At 38.3% G+C, this 26,537-nt stretch overlaps 1 long non-coding RNA gene across 5 annotated transcripts in view; it reads left to right on the forward strand.

Annotated features, from left to right (window-relative positions):
• LOC140621164 (uncharacterized) overlaps positions 1–26,537 on the forward strand; it is a 182,724-nt gene that overhangs the window by 923 nt on the left and 155,264 nt on the right. The window contains exons 2-5 of one of the 5 annotated variants that reach the window (XR_012020894.1): positions 15,781–15,895; positions 16,537–16,663; positions 17,205–17,269; positions 17,883–18,145. This is a non-coding gene — a long non-coding RNA (uncharacterized lncRNA). The remainder of the gene's footprint in view (positions 1–15,780; positions 15,896–16,536; positions 16,664–17,204; positions 17,270–17,882; positions 18,146–26,537) is intronic. The other 4 variants (XR_012020896.1, XR_012020897.1, XR_012020898.1 and 1 more) reach the window with 4 other exon arrangements.

The following is a 26,537-nucleotide window of genomic DNA, read 5'->3' on the forward strand; positions in this document are numbered from 1 at the left end:
AGAATCTGTGCCCACAAAGAATGATATTCTGGAGTTCTTGAATAACATCAGCAGGTGCCCTTTCCAGCTCTTCACCCCCAGTTAAGTCAGGATAACAAATGGGGCCCTTTAATTTCTGCATTTCCTCCCCAGGAGAAGGTTGAGTCCTCTGTGTATGGGAAGCATTTATTCCTAGGAATCTCTCTGACCCTAGCTTTACTGAACATCAACACAAGAAGGATAGCAATTTAGAAACAAGGCTCAGCATCCTTACACGAAGGAGAAGAAAACCAAGACCCTTGGAAGGAAAGCAATTCCCCTCAAGTTAGGAAGCAGTCGGCAGTTTGATCAGAGCCCAGGTATCCTGATTTCTAGTGGTTCTGCTACACTGCAAACTGAACTGGACTGAATTCCAGTTCCCCACTGATGAACTGCAAGTGTGAATTTCCATCCATGTGTTTTGTGCTGGGCCTGAAAAGACCAGAGAGATTAAATGAATAACAAGACATTACCTAGAAAGTTCATGTTAGGATCTGGAGCAATTGAGCCTTAATAAATAGACCAAGCATCTCCTTGTTTTCTTAGGAAAAATCACAAACAAAAAATAGCTTGCACTATACATGGATCTGTTTTTGACCTTGATTCCCCTCATTTCCTAATTCCCTTATGGCTAAACATAGTGTTGATGTTACTGTCTGACCCAGTGTCCTGGAGGGCTCAAGAGGTCAGACCAAGCCTGTGACAGCTGTTCAAATAGCATGAGTGAATTCATGGAGGGAGGAGTTCATGAAGAAGACACTATGTTCCTGCTCTGTTTTCTGGGTTTCTTTGTGTTGTCTCTGGTGGAGATCAAAGTTTTTAAATTTATTGATTCGTCAGTTATGTGGAGTTTGTATGCTTCTGTAAGTGAAAAAAAAAAAAAGTCTTGTGTTAGGGGGAACCTAGGACTACCCATTGGATCGATGGTGTTTTATGGCTGAGTTTACCAGTGTGAAGAACTTTTCCCCTAAAAGCAATTCAGTTTAGCAAGGCTCTCAATAGGAAACTGGAACCACAAAAAAGGGCCAACAGGAAGGCAGGTAGGGTAGAGGAAAGGTCATGACATAGCTAGGGGAAAATATTATTGGATAGGCCATTTAAAAAACAACAATGACTTTGGGATCTAACCTTTGTATGACATTTATGAGAATTCTCAGGACTGGTCATGGAACCTGTTTTCTGTTTTCTGTCTGCCTAGGATCTCTTCTGTTGTTCTAGGAACAGTGCTTCCTTCCTCTAGGGATCTCACCCTTCTCATTCCACATGGCTTGAATGGGGTTTTCTATCACAGGGCTCTTTACCTTTGATCCAATGTAGTCAGATGATCCAAACTAGGCCAGTTGGGTTTTCTCTCCCAGAAACTTATATAGTGAACACAGAAGATGGGTGGGTCAGAGAATACTCAGTTAGGAATGCTCAGTCTATTGTGGAAATACCCAAATCTGCCCTGGGCCTAGTGCTTCCCAGGTTTGGTTTTGTCTCTTCAGTTTTTTTGAGCTCACTCAGTATCATTCCAATGTATTCTTATCTTATTTTATTTTATTTTATTTTATTTTATTTATTTTATTTTATTTTATTATTTTATTTTATTTTATTTTATTTTATTTTATTTTATTTTATTTTATTTTTTTGCTTAAGTTAGTTTTCTGTTTTTATTACTTATGAAATGTTTAAATGACATCAAGGGACACAAAATACATACATTATCTTACATATTTAACAAAAACACCAACTATTATTATATAGGTAGGTTAGATATGCATCATTAGTTCTGTTGCATGCATGAAAGAAATTAAAATTAGAAAGAGCTTAGGTACATTGCCAAGGTTTATGCTAGTAATAAGGGAAAGAGCTAAGGTGGGGGCTCAGGATTATGAGATCCTGAATCCATGACATTGTAGAGCCCATGAGTGCAGGGTGCTGCTGAAAGAAGGAATGGGGGAAGCATCCAGGAGAGTCGCAGGGAAGCCAATTGCATGCTCAGGACCAAGAGCCTAACATCAATTTTGCCCCTCCCCTCCCCTTTTTGATTTCCTGGAAGCAGTCAAATTTTACCTGGTAGATATTATATTTGGTATGAAAGGGTTCAGACTTGTTTCACAGAGTCAAAAAACGTGTTACAGACAAGAAAACTGAGCTTTAGGGATGTCTACTGAATGTTCACACGTAACGAGGTCACAGAGCAAGTTAGTGCCAGATCAAAGACTGAGACCAGGGCTTCCTGACTCTTGGGGCAGCACACTTTCTAGTTCTCTATACAGCTCTGACCTCCTTGATTACTCTGGAACTGATGGCATGTTATCTTTTCCCAAAACAGTATAGTGGAGTTGCACCAGATACATTTAGCTTTTGTGAATTTAAGTGTTTGAACACTTGGCAATGAGAGGAGACAGGAATAGAGAAAGAGCAAATTTTAATATCTCAAGTGATTCCATCTGTCAGTCTGTATTATGAGCCAAAGAAAAATGAGATGGTTGAGTATGATGATCATTCAGTGGCTTTCAGGTTTCATGCATCTCTCATAGTGTGAGCATCTAACCATGTATGAAATCCATGGCTGGGTATCTTGTACGCAGCATGGACTCTGAAACATCATCCACCTATGTAGACTGACTTCTGCCCTCCCAAATTATAGCTATCTGTAGAATATTGGAGGATAAAACTGACTCTAGTGGACTTCTTGACAGCTGGCATTACAATTTATAGACAAAGACATTTTCAAGGATAATTTCAACTGTAGTTATTATTTGCTTAATGTATTGACTAGAATTTCAGCCCTGTGGTAGGTGCAGTTCCATGCCTTACCATCGTGGGAAGTAGTAGAATACAGTAAAACTGTAGCACAGGGGCTCAGATATCATAAGGGTTTACCTTCATACACTAGTTCCATGTGGATTCTTCATTTCCTCAGATTATGGGGAAAAATTGATGTAAAATGTTTAGAATATTTCTGTCTATATTAAATGCCTAAATGCTAGTAGCTATTAATATGGTTATTATAATGAAACTGTTCAAAGTCATTTTGTAATATTAGCTAAATATAGTTCAAACAAAAACCAAAAACCAGGGCTGGTATTTCTGATTTTTAGTTCATGTCCTTTATGTTTACTTTTTACTTATCTTCATAAAATGAGGCAATTAGATCAAAGATTCTTCCCAAAGATCTACATCTCTGATGATGGCAAGATAGACACCCTCAGATTTCTGTTTCAGCTATTTGTTGCCTAACTATTTGCATAGCAAACCATCCTAAGTCGTAGTGGCTTAGTAATACAAATATATCTGGTTTGCAAGTCTGTCAGCTGGGCAGTTCTGGACTCCTCTAGGCTCATTCCGTATGATCAGCCATGGGTTGGACAAAGAGCTCTGTTGATCTTGAGGAGGCTCTAACATGTATGAGGAGCAGGTTGTAGGATGGTCTAGGACAGTCTTGACTAGTACAACTGAACTCTCTTCAGCAGACTAGCTAGGGTTTGTTTGGTGGTGGCAGGGTTCCAGGAAAGAGGGGAAACACACATACCTCTTGAGACTTAGGTTCGGAACTAGTAAATCACTTTGTCCATATTTTATTAGCCCAAGCAAGTCACAAGACTGGCCTAGACTCAAGAGGGTAAACAAAGAGGCTCATTGTTTTGTTTTGTTTTTAAGGTTTGTTTATTTATTTGAGAGAGGGAGGGAACATGAGTGGGAGAAGCAGAGGGAAAAGGAGAGAGAATCTCAAGCAGACTCCATGATGAGTGTGGAGCCTGACAAGGGGCTCGATATCATGGCCCTGAGATCATGACTTGAGCTGAAACCAAGAGTCCATTCAACCAACTGCACCACCCAGGTACCCCAAGAGGCTCATCATTTTAATAGGATAGGCTGCAAAGTTATATCTTCAAGAAGCATGGATACAATTAGGAATATAATTGGGACTATTTTTTAAATCAAATTTTCATAACTTCTTATATCTTAGTATCTGTCATTGGGCTCTGATGTGTTCTGTGGACAATCTTTTGTCTTCCCTGGGGGAGAATTCAAGTTTTTCCCAGGTCACCACATTTTCCCTCAGTTAATTTTCCCCTGGAGCTTACTTCCTGGGGTTAAGACAAGGTTTCTAACAGATAACTCCGTCAGTACTTGACCTGGAGAGGCAAATATTTGTTTCAGATTTGGTATAAAAGTCCGCCTATTTATTCATAGAATCATGACCATCTGCACATGGCCTGAGTTTGAAAAAGCATTAGCCAATTAGGATTGTACAAAAAAGCAATTATTGCCCAAAATAATGACAGAATTATCATTATTCTTCCTTATGGTCATCAGAAGAAGGGAACTAGGCAAACATATAGCAAAGAATACTACTTTCAATAGCTATAATTTTTGTTCTTTTCCTTAGCAATGGTAGAGGTGGTAGTAGTGGTGGTGGTGGTGGTGGTGGTGTGTGTGCATAAATAAACTTAGAATGTCCTGCAAATGTTCTCTAAACAGAATAGAGGCTTATTTTTATTAGATGTCAGCCAAGAGGTCTGTAATGTTCATGTGGCTACCATTGTTGGCTAATACAGGTGCTGGTATTAGTCAATGAAGACGATGAGACAGCTACCAAGCTTTCAAGTGTAAGAATAGACTGTGAACCTCTGACACAATGTGATGGAATCATTGGGGCAAATGCAAATACAAATAGCTTTATTAACTGCTCAAAGGAATAAAAAATGCAGTCTGTAGTCATGTTCTTTTGTTTTTGTATTTTGAAATTTATATTGGATTATATTTTGAAATTTATATATATAGAAATGTGCACAGATCATTAAGTTTGATGAATTTTCTTTGCATGAACACAGTTATATAATCAGTACCCACATCAAGAACTAAAAAACATAATAAGGATTACTGAAGCCTCTCCCATTCCCTTCCTAAACACTATCACTCCTCAAAAGTAACAATACTGTTTTCTAACAGCATAATTGGTTTTGTCAGTTTTTCTGCTTTAAATAGATGGAATAATGCAGATTTTTCCCCCAATTTCTTTTCTTCAAAATAATGATTCTGACATTCATCCAAATTGTTGCCTCTATCACTACTTCTTCCCTTTTAATTGCTGAGTGATATTCCATTGTATATGAATCATTCATGATGTGTTTTCCCATTCATTTGTCAGGGAACTTTTGAGTTGTTTCCAGATTTTGTCTATTATAATTAAGCTACTATGAACATTTTGTGTACAGATCTATGTAAAAACTTATATACATATGCTTTTCTTGAATTAATTCCTAGAAGTGTAATAGTTGGATGTTATTATATATATGTGTATATATATACACATACATATACATATATATACATATATAATAACATTCAATATATATATTATATATACACATATATAATATGTGTATATATGTGTATATGCATACATATATATAATATGTGTATATATAATCTTAAAAACAAAATAGTTTTGCAAATTAATTGTATTGTTTTATATTCCCAGATGAAGTGTATGACAATTCATATTGTTCCACAACCTTGCCAAGTACATAGTATGGTCAATTATTCTAATTGTAGCTATTCTCATGAGTATATATTACATTATTATTTAAATTGCCTTTTCCTGATGGCTAATGATGTTGAGCATTTTTTATATGCTTATTGACAGTTTGTATATCTTCTTTGGTGAAGTGTCTACTTAAATCTTTTTTTTTAAGATTTTACTTATTTATTCATGAAAGACACATACAGAGAGAGGCATAGTCACAGGCAAAGGGAGAAGCAGGCTCCATGTAAGATCTTCTTGACTTAGAGTTTTCTTTGGGGGATGTTTTGATATCACATTAAATTCTTATTTCAATTATTCCTATTTCTGTTCATACTTGTGTCTATGTGGGTAAATTTTGCTATTTGGGCAGTTGTCCATTTCATCTAAGTTGTTCAATTTGTTATAATAAAGTTGTATATGTTAATGATAATAACCTTTTGGTTTCGACCATGGGAGATTTCTGTTATTTTTAATCCTTCATCAATATAGTTAGAGATTTCTCAATATTATTGATATTGTCAAAAAAAGCATTTTTGACCTATAAATGCTCTGTTTTCTGTCCACTTTTTATTTCGTTAAATTCTACTTATTGTCTCCTTTCTCTACTTACTTCGGGATTACTTTGCTCTTTTTCTGGCTTATTTTTAAGGTAGACCAATGTGTCATTGTATTTAGATCTTTATTCTTTTCAAATTTAGGTATTTAAAGCTAAAAATTACCCCCTAAGCATCACTTCACCTTCATCTTCCACATTATTTTTATTTTTAAAATTAAAAAAAATTTATTGGAGTTTGATTTGCCAACATATAGCATAACACCCAGTACTCATCCCATCAAGTGCCCCCCTCAGTGCCCATCTCCCAGTCACCCCAACCCCCTACCTACCTCCCCTTACACTACCCCTTGTTCTTTTCCCAGAGTTAGGTGTCTCTCATGTTCTGTCACCCTCACTGATATTCCCACTCATTTTCTCTCCTTTCCCCATTATTCCCTTTCACTATTTTTTATATTCCCCAAATGAATGAGACCATATAATGTTTATCCTTCTCTGATTGACTTACTTCACTCAGCATAATGCCCTCCAGTTCCATCCATGTTGAAGCAAATGGAAGGTATTTGTTGTTTCTAACGGCTGAATAATATTCCATTGTATCCATAGACCACAGCTTCTTTTCCATTCACCTCTCGATGGACACCGAGGCTCCTTCCACAGTTTGGCTATTGTGGACATTGTTGCTATAAACATCGGGGTGCAGGTGTCTTGGCTCTTCACTGCATCTGTATCTTTTGGGTAAATCCCCAAGCAATGCAATTGCTGGGTTGTAGGGCAGGTCTATTTTTACCCCTTTGAAAACCTCCACACAGTTTTCCAGAGGGGCTGTACTAGTTCACATTCCCACCAACAGTGCAAGAGGGTACCCCTTTCTCCACATCCTTTCCAACATTTGTTGTTTCCCTATTTTCATTTTCATTTTCCCCATTCTCACTGGTGTGAGGTGGTATCTCATTGTGGTTTTGATTTGTATTTCCCTGATGGCCAGTGAGGCAGAGCATTTTCTCATGTGCTATTGGCCATGTCTGTGTCTTCCTCTGTGAGATTTCTGTTCATGTCTTTTGCCCATTTCATGACTGGATTGTTTGTTTCTTTGCTGTTGAGTTTAATAAGTTCTTTATAGATCTTAGATACGAGCCCTTTATATAATAGGTCATTTGCAAATATCTTCTCCCATTCTGTAGGTTGTCTTTTGAGTTTTGTTGACTGTTTCTTTTGCTGTGCAGCAGCCTTTTACCTTGATTAAGTCTCAATAGTTCATTTTTGCTTTTGTTTCTTTTGCCTTCGTGGATGTATCTTGCAAGAAGTTACTGTGGCCGAGTTCAAAAAGGGTGTTGCCTGTGTTCTCCTCTAGGATTTTGATGGATTCTTGTCTCACATTTAGACCTTTCACCCATTTTGAGTTTTTCTTTGTGTCTGGTGTAAGAGAATGGCCTAGTTACATTCTTCTGCACGTGGCTGTCCAATTTTCCCAGCACCATTTATTGAAGAGACTGACCTTTTTCCAGTGGATAGTCTTTCCTACTTTGTCGAATATTAGTTGACCATAGAGTTGAGGGCCCATTTCTGGGTTCTCTATTCTGTTCCATTGATCTATGTGTCTGTTTTTGTGCCAGTACCACACTGTCTTGATGACCACAGCTTTGTAGTACAACCTAAAATCTGGCATTGTGATGCCCCCAGATATGGTTTTCTTTTTTAAAATTCCCCTGGCTATTTGGGGTCTTTTCTGCTTCCACACAAATCTTAAAATAATCTGTTCTAACTCTCTGAAGAAAGTCCATGGTATTTTGATAGGGATTGCATTAAACGTGTATATTGCCCTGGGTAACATTGACATTTTCACAATATTAATTCTGCCAATCCATGAGCACGGAATATTTTTCCATCTCTTTGTGTCTTCCTCAATTTCTTTCAGAAGTGTTCTACAGTTTTTAGGGTATAGATCCTTTACCTCTTTGGTTAGGTTTATTCCTCAGTATCTTATGCTTTTGGGTGCAATTGTAAATGGGATTGACTCCTTAATTTCTCTTTCTTCAGTCTCATTGTTAGTGTATAGAAATGCCATTGATTTCTGGGCATTGATTTTGTATCCTGCCACACTACCAAATTGCTGTATGAGTTCTAGCAATCATGAGTCTTTTGGGTTTTCTATGTACAGTGTCATGGCATCTGCAAAGAGGGAGAGTTTGACTTCTTCTTTGCCAATTTGAATGCCTTTTATTTCTTTTTGTTGTCTGACTGCTGAGGCTAGGACTTCTAGTACTATGTTGAATAGCAGTGGTGAGAGTGGACATCCCTGTCTTGTTCCTGATCTTAGGGGAAAGGCTCCCAGTGTTTCCCCATTGAGAATGGTATTTGCTGTGGGCTTTTCGTAGATGGCTTTTAAGATGTTGAGGAGTGTTCCCTCTATCCCTACACTCTGAATAGTTTTGATCAGGAATGGATGCTGTATTTTGTCAAATGCTTTCTCTGCATCTAATGAGAGGATCACGTGGTTCTTGTTTTTTCTCTTGTTAAAATGATCTATCACATTGATTGTTTTATGAGTGTTGAACCAGCCTTGCATCCCGGGAGGTAAATCCCACTTGGTCATAGTGAATAATCTTTTTAATGTACTGTTGGATCCTATTGGCTAGTATCTTGCTGAGAGTTTTTGCTTCTGTGTTCATCAGGGATATTGGTCTATAATTCTCCTTTTGGTGAGGTCTTAGTCTGGTTTTGGAATTAAGGTGATGCTGGCCTCATAAAACGAGTTTGGAAGTATTCCATCCCTTTCTATCTTTCAGAACAGCTTTAGTAGAATAGGTACTGTTTCTTCTTTAAACATTTGATAGAATTCCCCTGGGAAGCCATCTGGCCCTGGACTTTTGTGTCGTGGGAGGTTTTGGATGACTGCTCAATTTTCTCCCTAGTTATTGGCCAGTTCAGGTTTTCTATTTCTTCCCGTTCCAGTTTTGGTAGTTTGTGGTTTTCCAGAAATGTGTCCATTTCTTCTAGATTGCCTAATTTATTGGCGTATAGCTGCTCATAATATGTTTTTAAAATCGTTTGTATTTCCTTCGTATTGGTTGTGACCTCTCCTTTTTCATTCATGATTTTATTAATTTGAGTCTTTTTTTTTTTTTAATAAGGCTGGCTAATGGTTTATCTTTCTTATTAATTCTTTCAAAGAACCAACTCCTGGTTTTGTTGATCTGTTCTATCGTTCTTTTGGTCTCTATTTCATTGAGTTCTGCTGGAATCTTTATCAACTTTGTTGTTCTGCTTGTTGTAGGTTTTAGTTGCTGTTCTTTTTCCAGTCCCTTTGGTTTAAGGTATTTGAGTTTTTTTCAGTTTTTTGAGGGAAGCTTGTATTGTGATATATTTCCCTCTTAGAACTGCTTTTTTGCTGTATCCCAAAGATTTAAATGGTTGTATCTTCATTCTCATTACTTTCCATGAATCTTTTTAATTCTTCTCTATTTTCCTGGTTGACCCTTTCATCTTTCAGCAGGATAGCAGGATGCTGTTTAACCTCCATGTGTTTGAGTTTCTTCCAAATTTTTTCTTGTGATTGAGTTCAAGTTTCAAACATTATGGTCTGAAAATACATAGGGTATCAGTTAAGACCTGATTTGTGACCCTGTATGTGGTCTATTCTGGAGAAAGTTCCATGTGCACTTAAGAAGAATGTGTATTCAGTTGCATTTGGATGCAAAGTTCTGTATATATCTGTGAAATCCATCTGGTCCAGTGTATCATTTAAAGCTCTTGTTTCTTTGTTGATGTTCTGCTTATAAGATCTGTCATTTGCAAAAGCGCTATGTTGAAATCTCCCAGTATTCATGTATTATTATCTAAATATGTCTTTACTTTGGTTATTAATTGATTGATATACTTGGCAGCTCCCACAAGAGCATAAATATTCATGATTTTTAGGTCCTCTTGTTGGATAGATCCTTTAAGTATGATATAGTGTCCCTCTTCATCTCTTACTGCAGTCTTTGGGATAAATGTTAATTTATCTGATATGAAGATTGTTACTCCTGCTTTCTTTTGAGGACCATTTGAATGTTAAATTGTCCTCCAACCTTTCATTTTCAGACTGTAGGTGTCCTTAGGTCTAAAATGAGTCTCTTATAGACAGAAAATAGATGGGTTTTGCTTTTTATCCAGTCTGAAACCCTGCGTCTTTTGATGGGATCATTAAACCCATTCCCGTTCAGAGTTACTATTGAAAGATATGATAAATTCATATCTATTATGACGACGCAATAAATGTGTCATCGTAATACCTATTCAGTCCCTGTTTTGCAGAGTATTTCTTTGAGTGTCCTCTTTCTTTTATAGAGTGCCCCTTAATATTTCTTGCAGAGTTGGTTTGGTGGTCACATATTCTTTCAGTTTCTGCCTATCTTGGAAGCTCTTTATCTCTCCTTCTATTCTGAGTGACAGCGTGCTGGATAGAGTATTCTTGGCTCCATGTTCTTCTCATTCAGGACCCGGAATATATCCTGCCAGCCCTTTCTGGCATGCTAGATGTCTGTGGAGAGGTCTGCTGTTAATCTAATATTTCTCCCCATATAAGTTAGGGATCTCTTGTCTCTTGCTGCTTTAAGGATTTTCTCTTTGTCTTTGGAATTTGCAAGTTTTGCTATTAAATGTTGAGGTGTTGAATGTTTTTTATTGATTTTAGGGGGGGACTTCTCTATCTCCTGGATCTGAATGACTGTTTCCCTCCCCACATCTTTCACATTTTGATGTAATATATGTGATAGTTAATTTTTTGTGTGTCAACTTGACCTAGGTGTATGGTTGTTTGGTAGAACACTAGAATAATTGTTACTGTGAAGGTATTTGTAGGTGGATATAGTTAACATTTGCCATCACTAGCCTTCAAATAAAACAGATCACCCTTTAAAATATGAGTGGGCTTCCCCCAGTTAGTTGAGAGTCTTAAGAACAAAAAACTGAGGTTTCTCAAAGAAGGAATTCAGCCTGAAGACTACAGCAGAGCATCGTGACTGAATTGCAGACTTGAGACTCAAGACTGCTACATCAACTCTTACCTTCAATTTCCAGCCTGCTGGCCTGCCCTACAAAATATTTTAAAATTTCCCTGTGCCTTTGTCTTTCACCTGTCAATTATTTAGAAGTATGTTTTTCAAACTCTATATAGAGTTTTCCTAAATATATTAATTTATTAATTTTTAAATCAAATTCTATTGTGCTCAGAGGATAACCTTTGTATGATTTCAGTCCCATAAAAATATTGTGACTTGCTTTATGACTCAGTGTATGGTCTCCTTTGGTGAATGTTCCATGTGAGCTTGAAAAATGTATATTCCACACTTGTTGAATGCAGTGTTCTATGAATGTCAACTGAGTTGGAGTGTTTAAAGGTATTCAGATCTCTATGTCCTTCCTAATATTTAAATGGTTAGTGAGCCTATAAATTATTGAAAAATAGATGTTAAAATCTTCTACTTTAATCGTACAGTGGTCTCTCTCTTCCCTTAATTCTTCGATTTTTTATTCATATAATTTGAATTTCCATCATTAAGTGAATACACATTTTAATTTATTATGTCTTCTTGAATGATTATGTCTTTTATCATCATGAAATGTCCTTTTTTATCTTAAAGTTCCTTAATTTTTATATTCAAATCCTTTTCTTCTAATATAAAAGTAGTCATTCCAGCTTTCTTATACTTATCATTTTCATGGTATATCTTCATCTCCTCTTCCTTCCATTTCCTTTCACATTGTCTTTGCCTTTATATGTAAAATTTGTCACTTTGAGGCAGTATATAGTTAGGTCTTGCTTATTAATTTCTGTCTTGTAATTGGAGTGTTTTCTTTAGACCACTAATATTTTACATAATTGTTGATATGGTTAGACTTAAGACTACCATTTAATTTATCTTCTCTTTAGCTTTGGTTTGTGTTCCTCCTTTCTGTCTTGTCTTTTTTGGATTATCTGAATATTTTTTTCGCATTCCATTTTCATTTGCCTGTTGGCTGTTTGGCTCTATCTCTTATTATTCTTTCTATATTACACTATACCTATGCAATTTCTCACTGTTTAGATTTAACACTGTACCACTTCCTATAAAATGTAGAATTCTTGGAACCATACAGGTAAATTTACTTCCTCTCATTACCCTTTGTGTTAGAGGTGACATATGAATTTCATCTACAATTATTCAACTCCTTTGAGATAATGTTATAATTTTTGCTTTTATTCGTCATACATATTTTAAAGAACTTAGAAGAAAAAGTAGGTTTTCACATTTGAATAGATATTCACATTTTCTTGCTCTTTCTTCATTCCCAAAGGTTTAACTTTTCCTCTGGCATCATTTCCCTTCAACTTGATCATCCTCTAGCAATTATTTTAGAGGAGGTCTGTTGGCGATGAATTTTTTATATTTTCTTTTATCTGGTAATGTTTAGTTTTGCCTTCATTTCTCCAGGATATTTTCACTAGATGTAAAATTCTGGACTGAGCGTTTTTCTCTCAGCACTTCAAAGGTGTAGTTCTACTGTCTTCTGGTTTCTGATAAGAATTCTGTGCTCATTCAAATTGCTCTCCTATCTGCAATGATTGCTTTTTTTGCTAGCTATTTTAAGATTTTGTGTGCATGGTTTTCTGCTGTTTGATTTTGACGTGTTCAGTTGTAATTTTCTGTGAGTTTGTTCTACATGGGGTTCACCGAACTTTTTTAATCTGTAAATTTAATTTTTTCACCACATTTGGCATGTTTGGGGACATAAATTATTAAATTATTTTTTCCACCTGAATCTTTTCCCCCCTCTTTCTAGAATTCTAACAACATATGTGTTAGATATTGTCCCATAGAACTCTGAGGTTCTGATAATTTTTTAAAATCTTTTTTGTCTATTGTTCAGATTCAATATTTTATATTTCTCTATATTCAAGCTTACTGACTTTTTTTTGTCTTTCATCTCTATTCAGTTGTTGGATGAGCCAGTGAAATTTTAGTTTCAGACATAGTTTCCATTTCTAAAATTCTCCTGTGTTTTTTAATAGTTTCTATTTCTCTGCTCAAAACTGTTATCTTTTCACTCATTTCCACACACTTCTGCTAGTTATAATAGCTGGTTATAAATCTTTGGCAATTCTAGCATCTGGGTCATCTTGTAGTTGGCATTTACTTATTATCTTCTCCAATGAGACTTAGTCACATTTTGTATTATCTTTGAGTTAGTCAGTAATTTTGGAACTGTTTGGGTTCAGACCAGAAATTGTGCTTCCTCTTGTGAGAAGTGTTTCTAATTTCAGTTCAGTTCTCAAAGCCTTTGCTATGCTACTTTGATCTGCCCTGCAAATGCATAATTTATGAATGATTTCAAGGTTTGGGTAGGTTCATACAGAGTTAGGGAATCTCCTCTTAGCTCTTCCTTCTCCAGGACTTTCCCACTCCCTCCATCCTGCTAAATTCCTATTTCTGATTCCATTGATAAGAAAAGAGGATCTCTATCAGAGATTTTGCCACCAATGCCACTGATGTGCAAAGGAGTTCAGTGACTTGGGTATGTCTTGAGTGCAGAGCCATGAGCAAAAAGGAAAACTCACCTTTGTGTAGGTCTCTTCTTCCAGTTTAGGCTTCTATCCACAATTTACCTGCTTTTGTTTACTTAGGTAAGTGATTTTAATTTAGTTTAGTTTTTGTTGTTTGTGTGTGTGTGTGTGTGTGTGTGTGTGTTTGCATCACTACTCTTTTTCTTTGCCCTAAGAACCACATGTCTCAAGTATAGTCTTCTACTTAATCCAGTACTGAGAAAGAGAAGAGGAGAAACAAAGCCTTAGTTGACCTACACAATTTTGACTAGTGTCAATTGTTACAAGTAAGCCACTGTGATTATGAGGTTATTAATTAATGCAGGGCATCTTGTGGAAAGATACTGTTTATAGATTTGGAGAACTCTCCTTAGCAGGGTCTGAATTTTACCCTTACAGACTTCAAAAATCTGACAATGAGGGTACACTGAAAATAGATCAGGACAGAATATAAACTCTAAGCCTGATATATAAGACCAGACTATCATTTCTTTAATTTATTTTGAGAATTATGATATGTAAGTACTAAAATACTTAAGTCTGCATGGATAGCTCTTTATTTCTTAATAGAAAAGTACATAGGGGAATCCAAGTCATAATTGGAAGGTTGCTCAATAAGCACGATGTGCTAGGCTGAATAACACCCTCAATGTGTCTGCATCCTAATTCCTGAATCTTTGTTACTTTATATGGCAAAGGATATTTCAGATGTGGCTAATTTAAAGATCTTGAGATGGAGAGGTTTGTGTTGCACTAAGTATCCAGGTGGTCCTGATGTAATTCCAGGGGTCCTTATAAAATGTAGAAAACAGATTAGGGTAGTAGGAAGCATTGTGACAATAGAAGCAAAGATCATAGTGGTGCAGCCACAAGCCAAGGAATGCTAATAGCTACCAGAAGTTAGCTGAGGAAAAGAAGGGATTCCCCCCTTAGAGTCTCCAGAAGAAACTAGCCCAACTGATACTTTGATTTTAGCCTCATTTCAGATTTCCAACCTCCAGAACTATAAGAAAATAAACTTGTGTTGTTTTAAGTTACTTGGTTTGTGAAAATTTGTTACATCAATGATGGAAGAACAATACACATGGGATCAAGAAAAAATGGTCAGAGGAGTCAAATATTTAATGGAATTAGCCTACAATGGCTTGATTTCTCTGCATAACAATACAAATAGTCTCTTGAACAAAATTTCATAATGGTGGGTGGGCAGTACTATAATTTGACTTTATAAAGTCTTTTAAATGCTAGGTTGACTGACCTATCCATTCATAATTGTCACAATCTTACTTTGGGTATTTATGATATTCATACAGGTCTCAGATATGCTGTTTTTATGAGACCAACTCTATTTTGTAGGCTCAATCTCCGCATATTTTCACTTTGATCAATTCTCTGTTGGTTGAAAATTTCACTCTCCTAGATCAAACTGATTCCCATTATTACCAAATGACAATGGAGAGCCTCATTCTGGACCCTAAACACTAAGTCTTCTTATCAAGAAAGAGGTTTATATTCAAACAAACTATTTCTTGAACTGTAAAATCTCTTCTTCATCATGTAAAACAGAAAACTCAGTAGCTAACAGCTTCCCAATCATCATGTAGATAAGGTAGCAGTGTTTAAGTCTTTAGATCATCCCCTCCTCTTATTTTTCACAGTTACAATGTTATAAACTTCACAATAAGGGAAAAACTAATATTTGCTGATACTTCTTAGTCTTGCCTTTATAATCAATTAATTATTTGTGTTCTTTTTAAGTGAAGAAAAGTTACAACAAAAAATTTCAGTGTATAATGTCATATATTACAACTCAGTAGTAATGTTCTATTCTATGATCCTCTACTGTTACACAATGGAGTGTAAGAAATATTATGAAACATAAATTCCTAAGAAAATTTACAGGAATAGGTGATAAAATAATGAAACCGAATAAACGGACAATGCCAAAGTTCTGTGATGTGTTTGTGTGCATGCAAGTACATTAGAAGCAATCCAAATCCAAATGGAAGACTTCATTTCTTTATTTTAATGCTAATTTTCTTACATTTTTTTTCACATCCTCTGAAGTATAATTGTGTTCTGTTCAAAATATACTTGCATTTTAAACTTTTTTTTCCCCAGAAAGAGTGAAAAAGAAAGTCCTTCTAAGCAGAGGCTTTTAAGATTGCTAAAACTGCAAAGATAAGAAGTATAAGACCTTTCCTGGCATGGTAAAGAGGATTCTTGGAGGAGGAAGGTAAGATACGAAGTGATCAAATGACATGTCTTTTAAGTAATAACTTCTGACTAAAGGTAGCAATCTCAAAGCTGGGAGATTGACAGAGAGGGCTTAAAATACAGACACTTGGCCTAGAAAGAGATCATTACAATTGGAGGGGGACTTTTAGAGGCTCAATCAGGAAGCAAGTCAGGACAGGATGGGAAATTGAGGCAGATAGGGTGAAACTCAGGTTCTGAGGCCAGGCTCACACAGCACTGGGGCTTGGGGGGTAGAAGCCCTTAGCCAGGCACAGTGGATCATTTCAGGGAAAGGTTCTAGGGCTGATCCAGAGGAATCAAATGACAGCAAGATGAGATTTGAAACGAGTAGGCTGTCCATCGCTGAGACAGATGGTGTTTGCAGGGTGCCCCAGGGATCCTCAGCCCAAGGTCATGAACCCTTCAGGGAATCTATGGATGAACTAGGAAATAGGCAACTTCGTGAAACTGTTTATGAACTGTGTGCATGTGTTTGTAGGTTTTTCTGGTGGTAGACATCAAATTCTCACAGGGGTCATGACCTTCAAACTGCTCAGACTGCCAGCTCTAGGCTCAGAGGTTACAAACTGGTGGCCTGTGTACTGGCAATGTTTATTTGTCCTTGTGTTATGGTTGCAGAGCATGTGACAAGGCATGTGAGGAAGGCCTGAAGCTCAGTCCCACACCAGCCAGCTCATCACTGATGATAAAATCAGTCCACCCTGAGCATTTCGGTGACCACACGCCCCTGGCAAGCATTTGAATTGTAACTGTCGTGTCCATTCTGCTTGTTGAATTGGTATAAGACTGGTGGTATAGAAATAATCGGAAGGCCTTGTTAAAGCTACAGCTCTGTGGGGAGGTCGGGGGCAGGGGGGCACTTGGGAAATCTGTTATTTTATAAACAGATGTCTCTATGACATCACCATTCACAGGGGGAAGAAGAACAATGATGATGTCACTTCAGGGATGTGTAAGAAATAGAGAATCTATGACCCTCCTCTTCTCGCACTGGGTCAGAATTCACATTTTAACAAAATCCTTAGGTGTTTTGTGTGCACACTAAAGTCTGAGAAGCACTGCAGCAAGTTTTATGAACTATAAGCCAAAAAGTTCTCTCTCTCTCCCTCCCTCCCCCTCACTGATGGGAAGGGAATTCTAATTAGAGGAATAAGAATATTTTATCAGCTATGGCTAGTTTGTTGTAGAGTATCTTATACATATGTTCACATTAGATTATTTTTAAAAAGAAGCTATATTATAGTTTCTTAAGAAAGTAACATATGTATCCATTAATGCCCTCCTAGAAGATGGAAATACACATTGAAATGTTATGAGAAGAAGCGAGCCTGAAAAAAGGGGACACATTTAGGTAAATAGGAACTTCCTCGTATTGGAGCTGTGTTCATATCTTTACAAATGTCCTTTCAATTTCACTTGATTCTTTTAGAAGCTGCAGCTGGAACCTTGAGAACCTGGAGCTGTGTGTAGCAACAGGTGTACAGCTCTTTCCTCATCACCCTGGAGATCAGGAGACTGTACATCTCTCCTCAGGGCACTGAGAGAATAGATCTTCTCTGGTTACCAGTTTAAGGAAGAAACCAAACAAAGCAAATACCCTTCTGCTTGGGCTCACCCTAACTCAGACTTTACTGAGTTTTTTTTTTTCTTTCTTTGTTTCTTGTTTTGTTTTGGTTTTGGTTTTGGTATCCAGCCCCATTTAAAAGGCACTGAGCACTCTGGTTCTTCTTTTCCATGGCTAGAAGACAAAACTCCGGGGAAGCTGATGCCCATGTTTTCTTGCTCTACTCACTTCTAATCAGAATAGGATTAACTGGTTCAATGATCAGCCAAGAAGCGACATGTTTTCCCCTCTCTAATCCTCTTCGCTTTGTCACTCATTATTAGTGAGCTGCTAATGTTAAACGAATTGAAGGTAACTGCCTTCTGCATTTTATAATCTCTACCTTTTTTTTTTTCTGCAGCAGATTTAAGGCTGCTTCTTAGTGCAGACCTGGCTCTGTTCTGAACATTTGGAAGAAACAGTTTTTAAATATAACCCACCACAGTGATTCCTCCACAGATGCTCATCCAAGCTGCTCAGTAACCCAGACAGTACACAGTCACTGCACCCACGTGCTCCAGAAAGTTTCCAGCCAAAAGAAAAAAAACATCATTACTTAGCCATGAAAGTCAGCCTCCAAACCCATGAATTAATTGGAAATTGGACACAGGTGCTTATGAAAAGGTTGCCTTCTTTTCTAGTTAATTTTAAAATTTTGTCATAATTTAAAAAACATGTTGGTAATTGCAATAGAATAATGGCCCCCAACCTAACAACCTAGAGCTGGTGCATATGTTACCTTCTTTGGCAAAAATAGACTTTATTAATGTGATCAAGTTAAGGGAACAGTATTTTGTGTTATCCAGGTGGGCCCAATGCACTCACAAGGATCCTATAAGAGTGGGGCGGGAGGCCCAAAGCCAGTAGGAAGTAGGTATACAAGTGGAAGCAGGACTTGATTGCCGTGGTGTAAGGAAGCAATGGGACCGAGGCAACGGGGTGTCTTTTAAAGCTGGAAGGTCAAAGAAACATTCTTCCCAAGTGCCATCCTTCCTGGAAGGAACCGGTCTTGCCAATACCCTGACTTTGGCCAGTGAGACTAATGTTGGACTTCTCACCTCCACAACTGTCAAAGCACAAGTTCATGTTGTTTTAACTTGCTAAGTTTGTGGTAATTTTTTTTTTCTTAGTAGCAACAAGAAAATTATAGGAAAGAAAGCTATAATACAGATATTTTACTAGTTATTCTACAATTTTTTAAAAGATTATTTATTTATTTATTCATGAGAGACACAGAAGGAGAGAGAGGCAGAGACACAGGCAGAGGGAGCCTGAGGTGGGACTCGATCCTGGGTCTCCAGGATCATGCCCTGGGCTGACGGCGGCGCTAAACCGCTGAGCTACTGGGACTCCCCATATTCTACAACTTTATATAACTGCATTTTTTAGTAAAAGTGACTATTTTGTGGATATTCTTAAAATCATCAGTTTTTCTTCCCAAAAATAGGTATTTTATTTCATACCTTTGCTGTTTTTTGTTTTATTTTTTTAACTTGACTGGTGACATCAATCTGGTGAAAATTTGAAAGGAAATAACCAGCATGTAAGGGATAGGAGCAAATTCTACCTCAGTTTTTGTTGACTGGGTCTTAGCCCCATCTGGTGCAGAACGTTGTATTGGCATGCTGCTTTCTCAGTAGACTTTGTGGTTAACCATTTGCTTCTGGGAGTTAGAAATACGTACATGCAAATTCTGGGTCTGCTACTTCATAACTTGTATCATAACTATGAACTGAACTTTCCTAAGCTTTGAATTCCATATACATAAAATATCACAGGGATGTTCTGAAGATTATCTAAAACAGGGTATTGCAAAATGCTTAGCATAGTTTCTAGTACATAATAAAGGCTACCCACTCAATAGTATCGATTTTTGATTAGTTAAAACTGCAATAAACTTGGACATGGTACATAACTGTTTATTATACTCACATTTGGGTCCAACCTGATGTGTTCTGGGTGAACCTGGAGAATTTAGCTGATAAGAAATGTCTGATAACCAGTCAACCAGCTGGAAAGAATGATCTTAAGATTGGAAGGAAGTATTATCTTAAGAGCACTTATTTGAAAACACCATATTCTCCCAGGAGTGAAATGTGTACCCGGTGCTGTTCTACATGTGACAAAACTACTGTGTGATGTGCTTAGTGTGTGGGAGGTAATTCTTATGATTGTATTAATCTAACAAAAGATGGCATTCTGCCTTAGTTTTTATTAAAGACTCAATTGATGAGGAAGTTGTCAATGCAGAAAGTCTGTGCTGTGTGTGTATACTTAGTCACAATGTTGGATGTGAGTATGCTATTTGCTGAGGTTCCCTGCTTCATTTCCAAAGCCTCTTTTATATTTTCCCATGAGGTATTTCCTAATGGGTCACCACCCCACTTCTCTCTGGCCCAGAGTGTGTGTGACTAAGCTAATAGGAGGTACTCATGACCGGCAGCCCGGACTCTGATGGGACCTGAGAAGACCTGAGTTCCTAGTATAAACTTAAACTGCACATACCTCTGAGAGGTACATTTACATTAAGAATAACTTACATTGACGAGCACCACTATGTGCTGAGCACTGTGCTCACTCCTTGTGCTTTGTCGCATAGTAATAACCTTAATGGGTAAGCACTAGCATAACTCCTTTCTTATTAAGGAAAATAATTCAGAAGTAATTGCCCAAAGTCACATGGGTGACAAGTAGTAATGTCAAAATTTGAACCCAGGTGTTTTGCTTTGATGACCTGTTTTCTTAAGCTACTCAAGTACATGATCCCTGAAAGTCCTGAGACTTTCAGAAATACCCTCTTTTCTTAGAGACAAGAAGCTGGGGGGAGAGGAAGGTTTTGTGTGCGGCTGCCCTTGAAGTAGTATGTAGACTACAGTCTGTCTCTCGAGGGTTCAGAAAGCTAGGTACTCCTTCCCTGCACCTTTCTGGTAGCCTCTTGGGCATAAATTGGGCTGTTCCCCTTTCTATACCTGGGTTGTCCTGACCGTAAGCAGAGAATCGATTGCCTCTTACCCTGAGAAGTCTGCAGTATTATCACAGTATAATAAGCAAAGCTGCATGTTACCCATTAGTTTGAAAAATTGATGCCTCATCCTCTCACCTGAGTTTGTTGCTGAGCTCAGATGTGGGTATTTGGCTCTGTTGTGGAACAAAACAGCAGCATCCAGATGAAAGAACACTAAAGAGGCTAATGCATGAGCCACTGAATCTCAAAGCAGATTTGAGACTATCTGCTGTCCACAGCAGCACCGGGCTGATTCCTCATTGTCTAACTGGACCTCTTAATAGAATCAGGTGTTGGCTCACCACTGTTCCTCATCCTTGCATTTTTCTTACCACAGCAAGGAAGTCTAGTGCAGACAGGTGAGCCATTGGGTAATTACAACCACAAGCCTAACCTGTAACTTGAAGAGCAGGGCTGTATAAACCTGTGATTTCCCTATCCTGGCTATACCTCAGAATCACTTTGGGAGCTTTTAAAAACTGAATGTCTTGGCTCCACCCCCAGGTGTTCTAATTTAATTGGCACTCAGGCATAAGTACTTTTTTTTTTTTAAAGCTCCCAAGGTGATTTTAAAAGTACAGCCAAGTTTGAGAAGCTTTGTGTGAATCATTCTAACCAAGATTGCCTTTGACTTTGCTGGGAGGAGAGCATTTCTTCCTAGCAGTACTGCCTAGAAATGAAAATCTGAGTGGAGTCATGGTTGGGCTGCAGAATTTTCATTCTGGTCGTTTCTAGTGTATGTTGGTATAGCTCTAGCTCATTTGTGCTATGCAGGTGTCCCCACTTTCTCAGGGAGCTAGGTTAGGACCTGTGAGGGGGTAAAAGACATGGAAATGAGAGCATCCCATAATGCCTGGCATGTAGTAGGGGCTTATTACATGTTTGAAGATAAGGGGAATTAGGGATGTTCTATTTGGATTTCTATATAATTAATGTAATGGTTAATTCTACGTGTCAACTTGGCTGGGCAGAGGGTACCCAGGTATTTGGTCGAACATTATTCTGGGTATTTTTGTGAGGATATATTTAACACTTAAATCAATAGATGGAGTAAAGCTGATTTGCATGAGGGCCACCTACACAGAGAAATCAGTTGAAGGCTTGAATAGAGCAAAAAGCTAAATCTCCCCTGAATGTTGAGTTAGGGAATTCTTCTTGCCAGACTACCTTGAACTGGGACATAGGCTTTCTCATGCCTTTGAACTCAACCTGAAACATTGGCATTTCCTGGGTCTTAAGCCTGTGGGCTTTCAGACTGGAATTATACCACTGGCTCTCCTGGTCTTGGGACTTGTCAGCCTTAATAATTGAGCTGATTTCTTATCTCTTAGATCTACATGCACTACTGGTTCTGCCTTTGAAGAATCCTCATATACTTGCCTATGAGAAAATCGTTATTTTTGTATCCATTTTCTGTAATAACAGGTGATGACTAAGTTATTTTTTTTCTCCATCTTTCCTGGAATGAACCACCATGATCCAAAAATAATCAAACCACCAAATTTATTGAGGACCTACTATGTGTGACACATTGAGTTAAATACTTTAGATAGATGAATAAGATGTTACTGTATTCCCTCACCAAAGGGTCATCCTCTTGGGAGACAAATATTCATAAAAAGTACAAAAGGTTATATGCATTAGGTCTATATACAGGTTAAAATTGGGTGAAGGGAGTAGTTAAGCTATTCTACCTTGAGACCTGAGGAAGCCTTCATTGTGTAGGGTAAAACCTCAGTGCCCATTCCCTCCTCCTCCACTTATGGGAGCAGCCACCTCAGAGGGTGCCCTACCACTGGGCAGACCATTTGGGCCTATCATGCTCCATAAGTCCGTCCTCTGTGGACCTGGGATTGGGGAACCTATCAGGACTTGCACTGCTGTTTTCTTGATGCAAAACTATACTTGTCCCCCAGCTTGGGAACAGCTGCTGAAGTGACCAACATGGGACAGTTTGATGGCCTTCAGTCTGGAGGGCACCTGATGAGAGAGGAGAGAGAAAAGGAACTTCTACTAGAATGAGAAGTCTGATAATCTAGGCCTCTTTGTTCAGCAACTGAGTTTGGAAATGCAAGCTGCTTTAGGACCAAGTGGTGCAACAGCCTTTCTCCTGCATCTGTTCCTTCAGTCACTAGATAATGTGACTATTGGCTGATAAATGCTGCTATGTAGGTAGGAACTTTATTGTAGCTTGTATTTGTCTGGTCTTATTTATTACAAGCACAAAGATGCTTAGAAAACCCAGATCTTTGAGGTACCAGAAAACACGTACCTATAAGGAGAAATAGAGGGTAGTATCTCATGGGAGGCCGATGTCTCCAGCCTCCTCCCTTCCTATGATATGGGAATGGTAAGTTGGAAGGGGGTCCAATTGGGAAGCAATAGTAAAACTTGTTCTGGGAGATAGGAGCTTTCACATTTCTTCTTGAGCAGCCTGGTAACACCCATTTCTGGGGCTGGGTTGGAGATGGCCATGATCATCCTCCAATTGTGTCTTGTTAGAAGTCCTAAGGTTCAGCACTTCCCAAGATTTTTGTTCTCCCCTACACTCCCCACAAAAATGTATCCCCTCTAGGAGATCAAGGCTCTAATGGCTTCTAACTGGGCACATAGGTACTCAGGAAATGCCCATTCCTTTGTCCTTGACTCGCCTACATACCCAGGCAAAAATCCCAAGGGCCCTGGGATCTTTTCTCCACTACTTTCTAGTCTCTCTTCCTCCTCATTATCCTCCTCATCAACATCACTTTCACCATTCCAACAATAGCTAACACTCAAATAGCTTACTATATGCCAAGTGCATCCTAAGTGCTTTTTATGTATTAAATCAATTGTCCAGCAACTCAGAGGTAGATACTTATCTTTATAGATGATGAATCTGATGGCAGAGAGGTTTAATAACTTGCCAAAGGCAAAGGCACACAGCTTTTAAGTGTCAGGGCCCAGATTTAAAACGAAGGAGTCTCACTAGAATGTCCATGCATCTATTATCCTCTTCTGACTTTATTCACCTTAGAAAAGGGATGATCAACTCTATCCCATTGATATTTTTAACTTAGTTTCTTGTCCTTGTCAGTGGTCTACTAACAAACCTTTCCATCGCCTGATGGAATACATTTCTAATAGTGGAGCTTGAAGCTGGAGACTTTATATGCTTCCCCCCGACACACACAACTTGAGAGGAAATACTTAGCTGGCATCTCATTTTGTGTAAAACAAGCTCTGATCATTCAAATCATTTTGTTCTTAGAACAAAGTGGCCATAATTTCATGTAGGGGCTGTCTACTCTTGCAGTCATGAGCAAGCAGTTGCCTTGGTAACAGCTTTTGGAAAGGACAAAGGCCCGGGGAACTTTTGTCAAGACCCATTACACTGTGCAGAGAGGCTCTTCCTCAGCTGTCACACTCCCCACCCCCCTGGCCATTTCAGCTGCCTGTCTCTCCTTTTGTGGCCAACTTAGAGGCCAAGTGGTATATAAGGCAAAAGATTTGAGCTGTGGTTGGACCAGCCATTAAAAAAATATGCCAATCGGAAGGAACCTAAGAGGACAGCTGAAGATTCTAGATGGTGTGAGCAGTGAGTAGTGGCTCAGCATTTATCAGGTGGTCTCCTACATCTTGCTTGGGTCTGATGGTTAGCATTCTCTGCAAACTGCAGAAGGAATTCTTACTTTAAGACCAAGCTGAAGATCAGCTTCTCTAGACTTTTAGTCTCTGATCTTAGCTCTACCTTTTGGAGTAGCACAAACTACGCCTGGTTTCTCCTTTGAGCATCCTTCTGGTATTTAGGGACAGGAGACTTATCCTTCTGAGGCTTCTCTGTTCCTGCATCACTTGTTAGTAGTAGTATAATTAAGAGCATGCAGCATCTTCAGCACTCCACTCTGGAATCTTTTTCCTTTACAGCCTCTTCTAAAACATGGTTCCCTCAAATGACACATTACATATGTGGTCTGAGCAGTGTAGAGGGAGCATAATCACCTCACTAGATTGCACAACATGTAGGATAATATTCCAACAGTTGACTTTTTCATAGGCTTATTATAAAATTTTGTGCTACCAGAATAGAGGGATGTCTTTAAATATTTCACACACTTATGACCAGAGTCCTATTGTCCACATCATTGGAAAGAGGTAGATTATCCTGTATGAAACATAAATTATAATGTTATTACTAATTTTGCAACGTAGTTCATATGGAATACTTTGACAGGCATACTGAAAAGTGTGCTTTATACTATAAACAGCTTAGCCTTGTTCCTATGATTAAAAATAAGTGTTCTCAGGGCACCTGAGTGGCTCAGTGGTTGAATGTCTGCCTTTGGCTCAGGTCGTGATCCTGGGGTTCTGGCATCAGGTTCCCCACAGGAAGCCTGCTTCTCCCTCTGCCTATATCTTTGCCTCTCTGTCTCATGAATAAATAAAATCTTGAAAAAAAATAGGTGTTCTCCTGCTGACCACAGATATCCATCTGCTTTATGACTTATTGGCAGCATGATGCTCAACTGTCGATGAGAGAAAGGACAAGGAGCAGTACCTGATTAACTTCAGGCTCTGTAAGGTTACTTTGAGTATCTCAGAAGCCAAGGAGGGGAAACTTGAAATAAGGTAAGGTTCCTCCTCCTTGTCTGAGTTAGGAGAGCAGAGTGGGGAAATGGACCTGCTCTTTTCTCCTTGAACTGGGCCCTAATAATGAAGGAAGCAGGACGATATTGTCAGAAGAACATTCAGCCAGAATTACATACTGGAGTTTGGATTCTGACTCCAATCCATACTGTTAAATCTCTCAAAGTTAATTCCTTGGATGTGAATGTCTGTGCCCACATGTGGAATAGGGATGATGATATCATGCATCTTATTAGATAGGAGACCATAAATGTAAAAGATCTAGTTAAGTGCCCCCGAAATCTCTTCAATAAATAACACTTTCCCTTCATTTAAGGATTTCTGACAAGCCCCAATATGCTAAAAATCAAGGCTATTTTTAGAAAATCTGATGCTGCCCATCTATTAACATGAATACAATTTCCAGTATTGTATTGGACAGGGAGAAATAAAATTTGCTTTTCCATTCCCAGTAAGCTTCTCCAGTTGGGAGCACAAAGTTGTAGAAAAGATGCACCAAAAATACTCCAGCAGTGTAGGAGGAAATACTATAAGCAGTTTGGGAGATTGTTCTTGAAGAGTTTCTGTCTCTAAGGTGATCTTTGAAGAGCAATGGCAGTTTGAGTAGCAATCATAGGAAAGTCAAAGCTTCAGGTGGAAGAAATGCTGAGGGCAGAAATGGGGTGGTGGCAGTGGGAGAATGGGGAACTAATGTATTAGACCCTTTGTACCTGTCAGGCATATATATCCAGGCATTTATGTGTTGTTAGTGTGTCCTTATACCATCTCCCGTTTCCTGAGTACTTTCCATGTGCCAGACAGAAACCACAGAAGCATTATGTGGAGTCTCACCTGATCCTCCAGCAGCCCCATGAAGTGGGTACTCCCAGTATCCCCGTTTCTGATGGAAACTCAAGATCTAAGTGGTCAAGTTATTTGCAAAGGATAAAGAGTTAGCGGGGGAAGTGGAGGTTTGAATGTAGGCAGCCTTCTGTTTAAAGAGATGAAGCACAAGGCTGAATTTTTATAGCCAATAAAGGTGGGAACAGTTTTTTAACCTAGATAAACTGGGCTCAAAGGTCCGTGTTTTTTCTACTGTAAAAGCCAAGCCCCCAGCCTGAAACATAAGAGGCTCAAAGAATATCTGTGACTTGACCAGAGGACTGGACAGAAGGCCTTGGATAAGGGAGTTGACTACTTAATGTCTCCCCAGCCCCTTGTTCTCCAGAATGGAATTGGGCTCAAAATCATTTCTATTTTCATAGAATGAGTATACAGTTTCACTTCTAATTATTTCACAGGAATAATCTCTTTAATTTTAGTAAACATAAACTTACTTAGGAATATGATAGAGTAATCACTTAAATGATGCATGTAGTAATTGCAAACATTTTCAGTGCTTGGTAG

Source organism: Canis lupus, chromosome 29 (genome assembly GCF_048164855.1).
Source record: "Canis lupus baileyi chromosome 29, mCanLup2.hap1, whole genome shotgun sequence".
Classification (NCBI taxonomy): domain Eukaryota; kingdom Metazoa; phylum Chordata; class Mammalia; order Carnivora; family Canidae; genus Canis; species Canis lupus.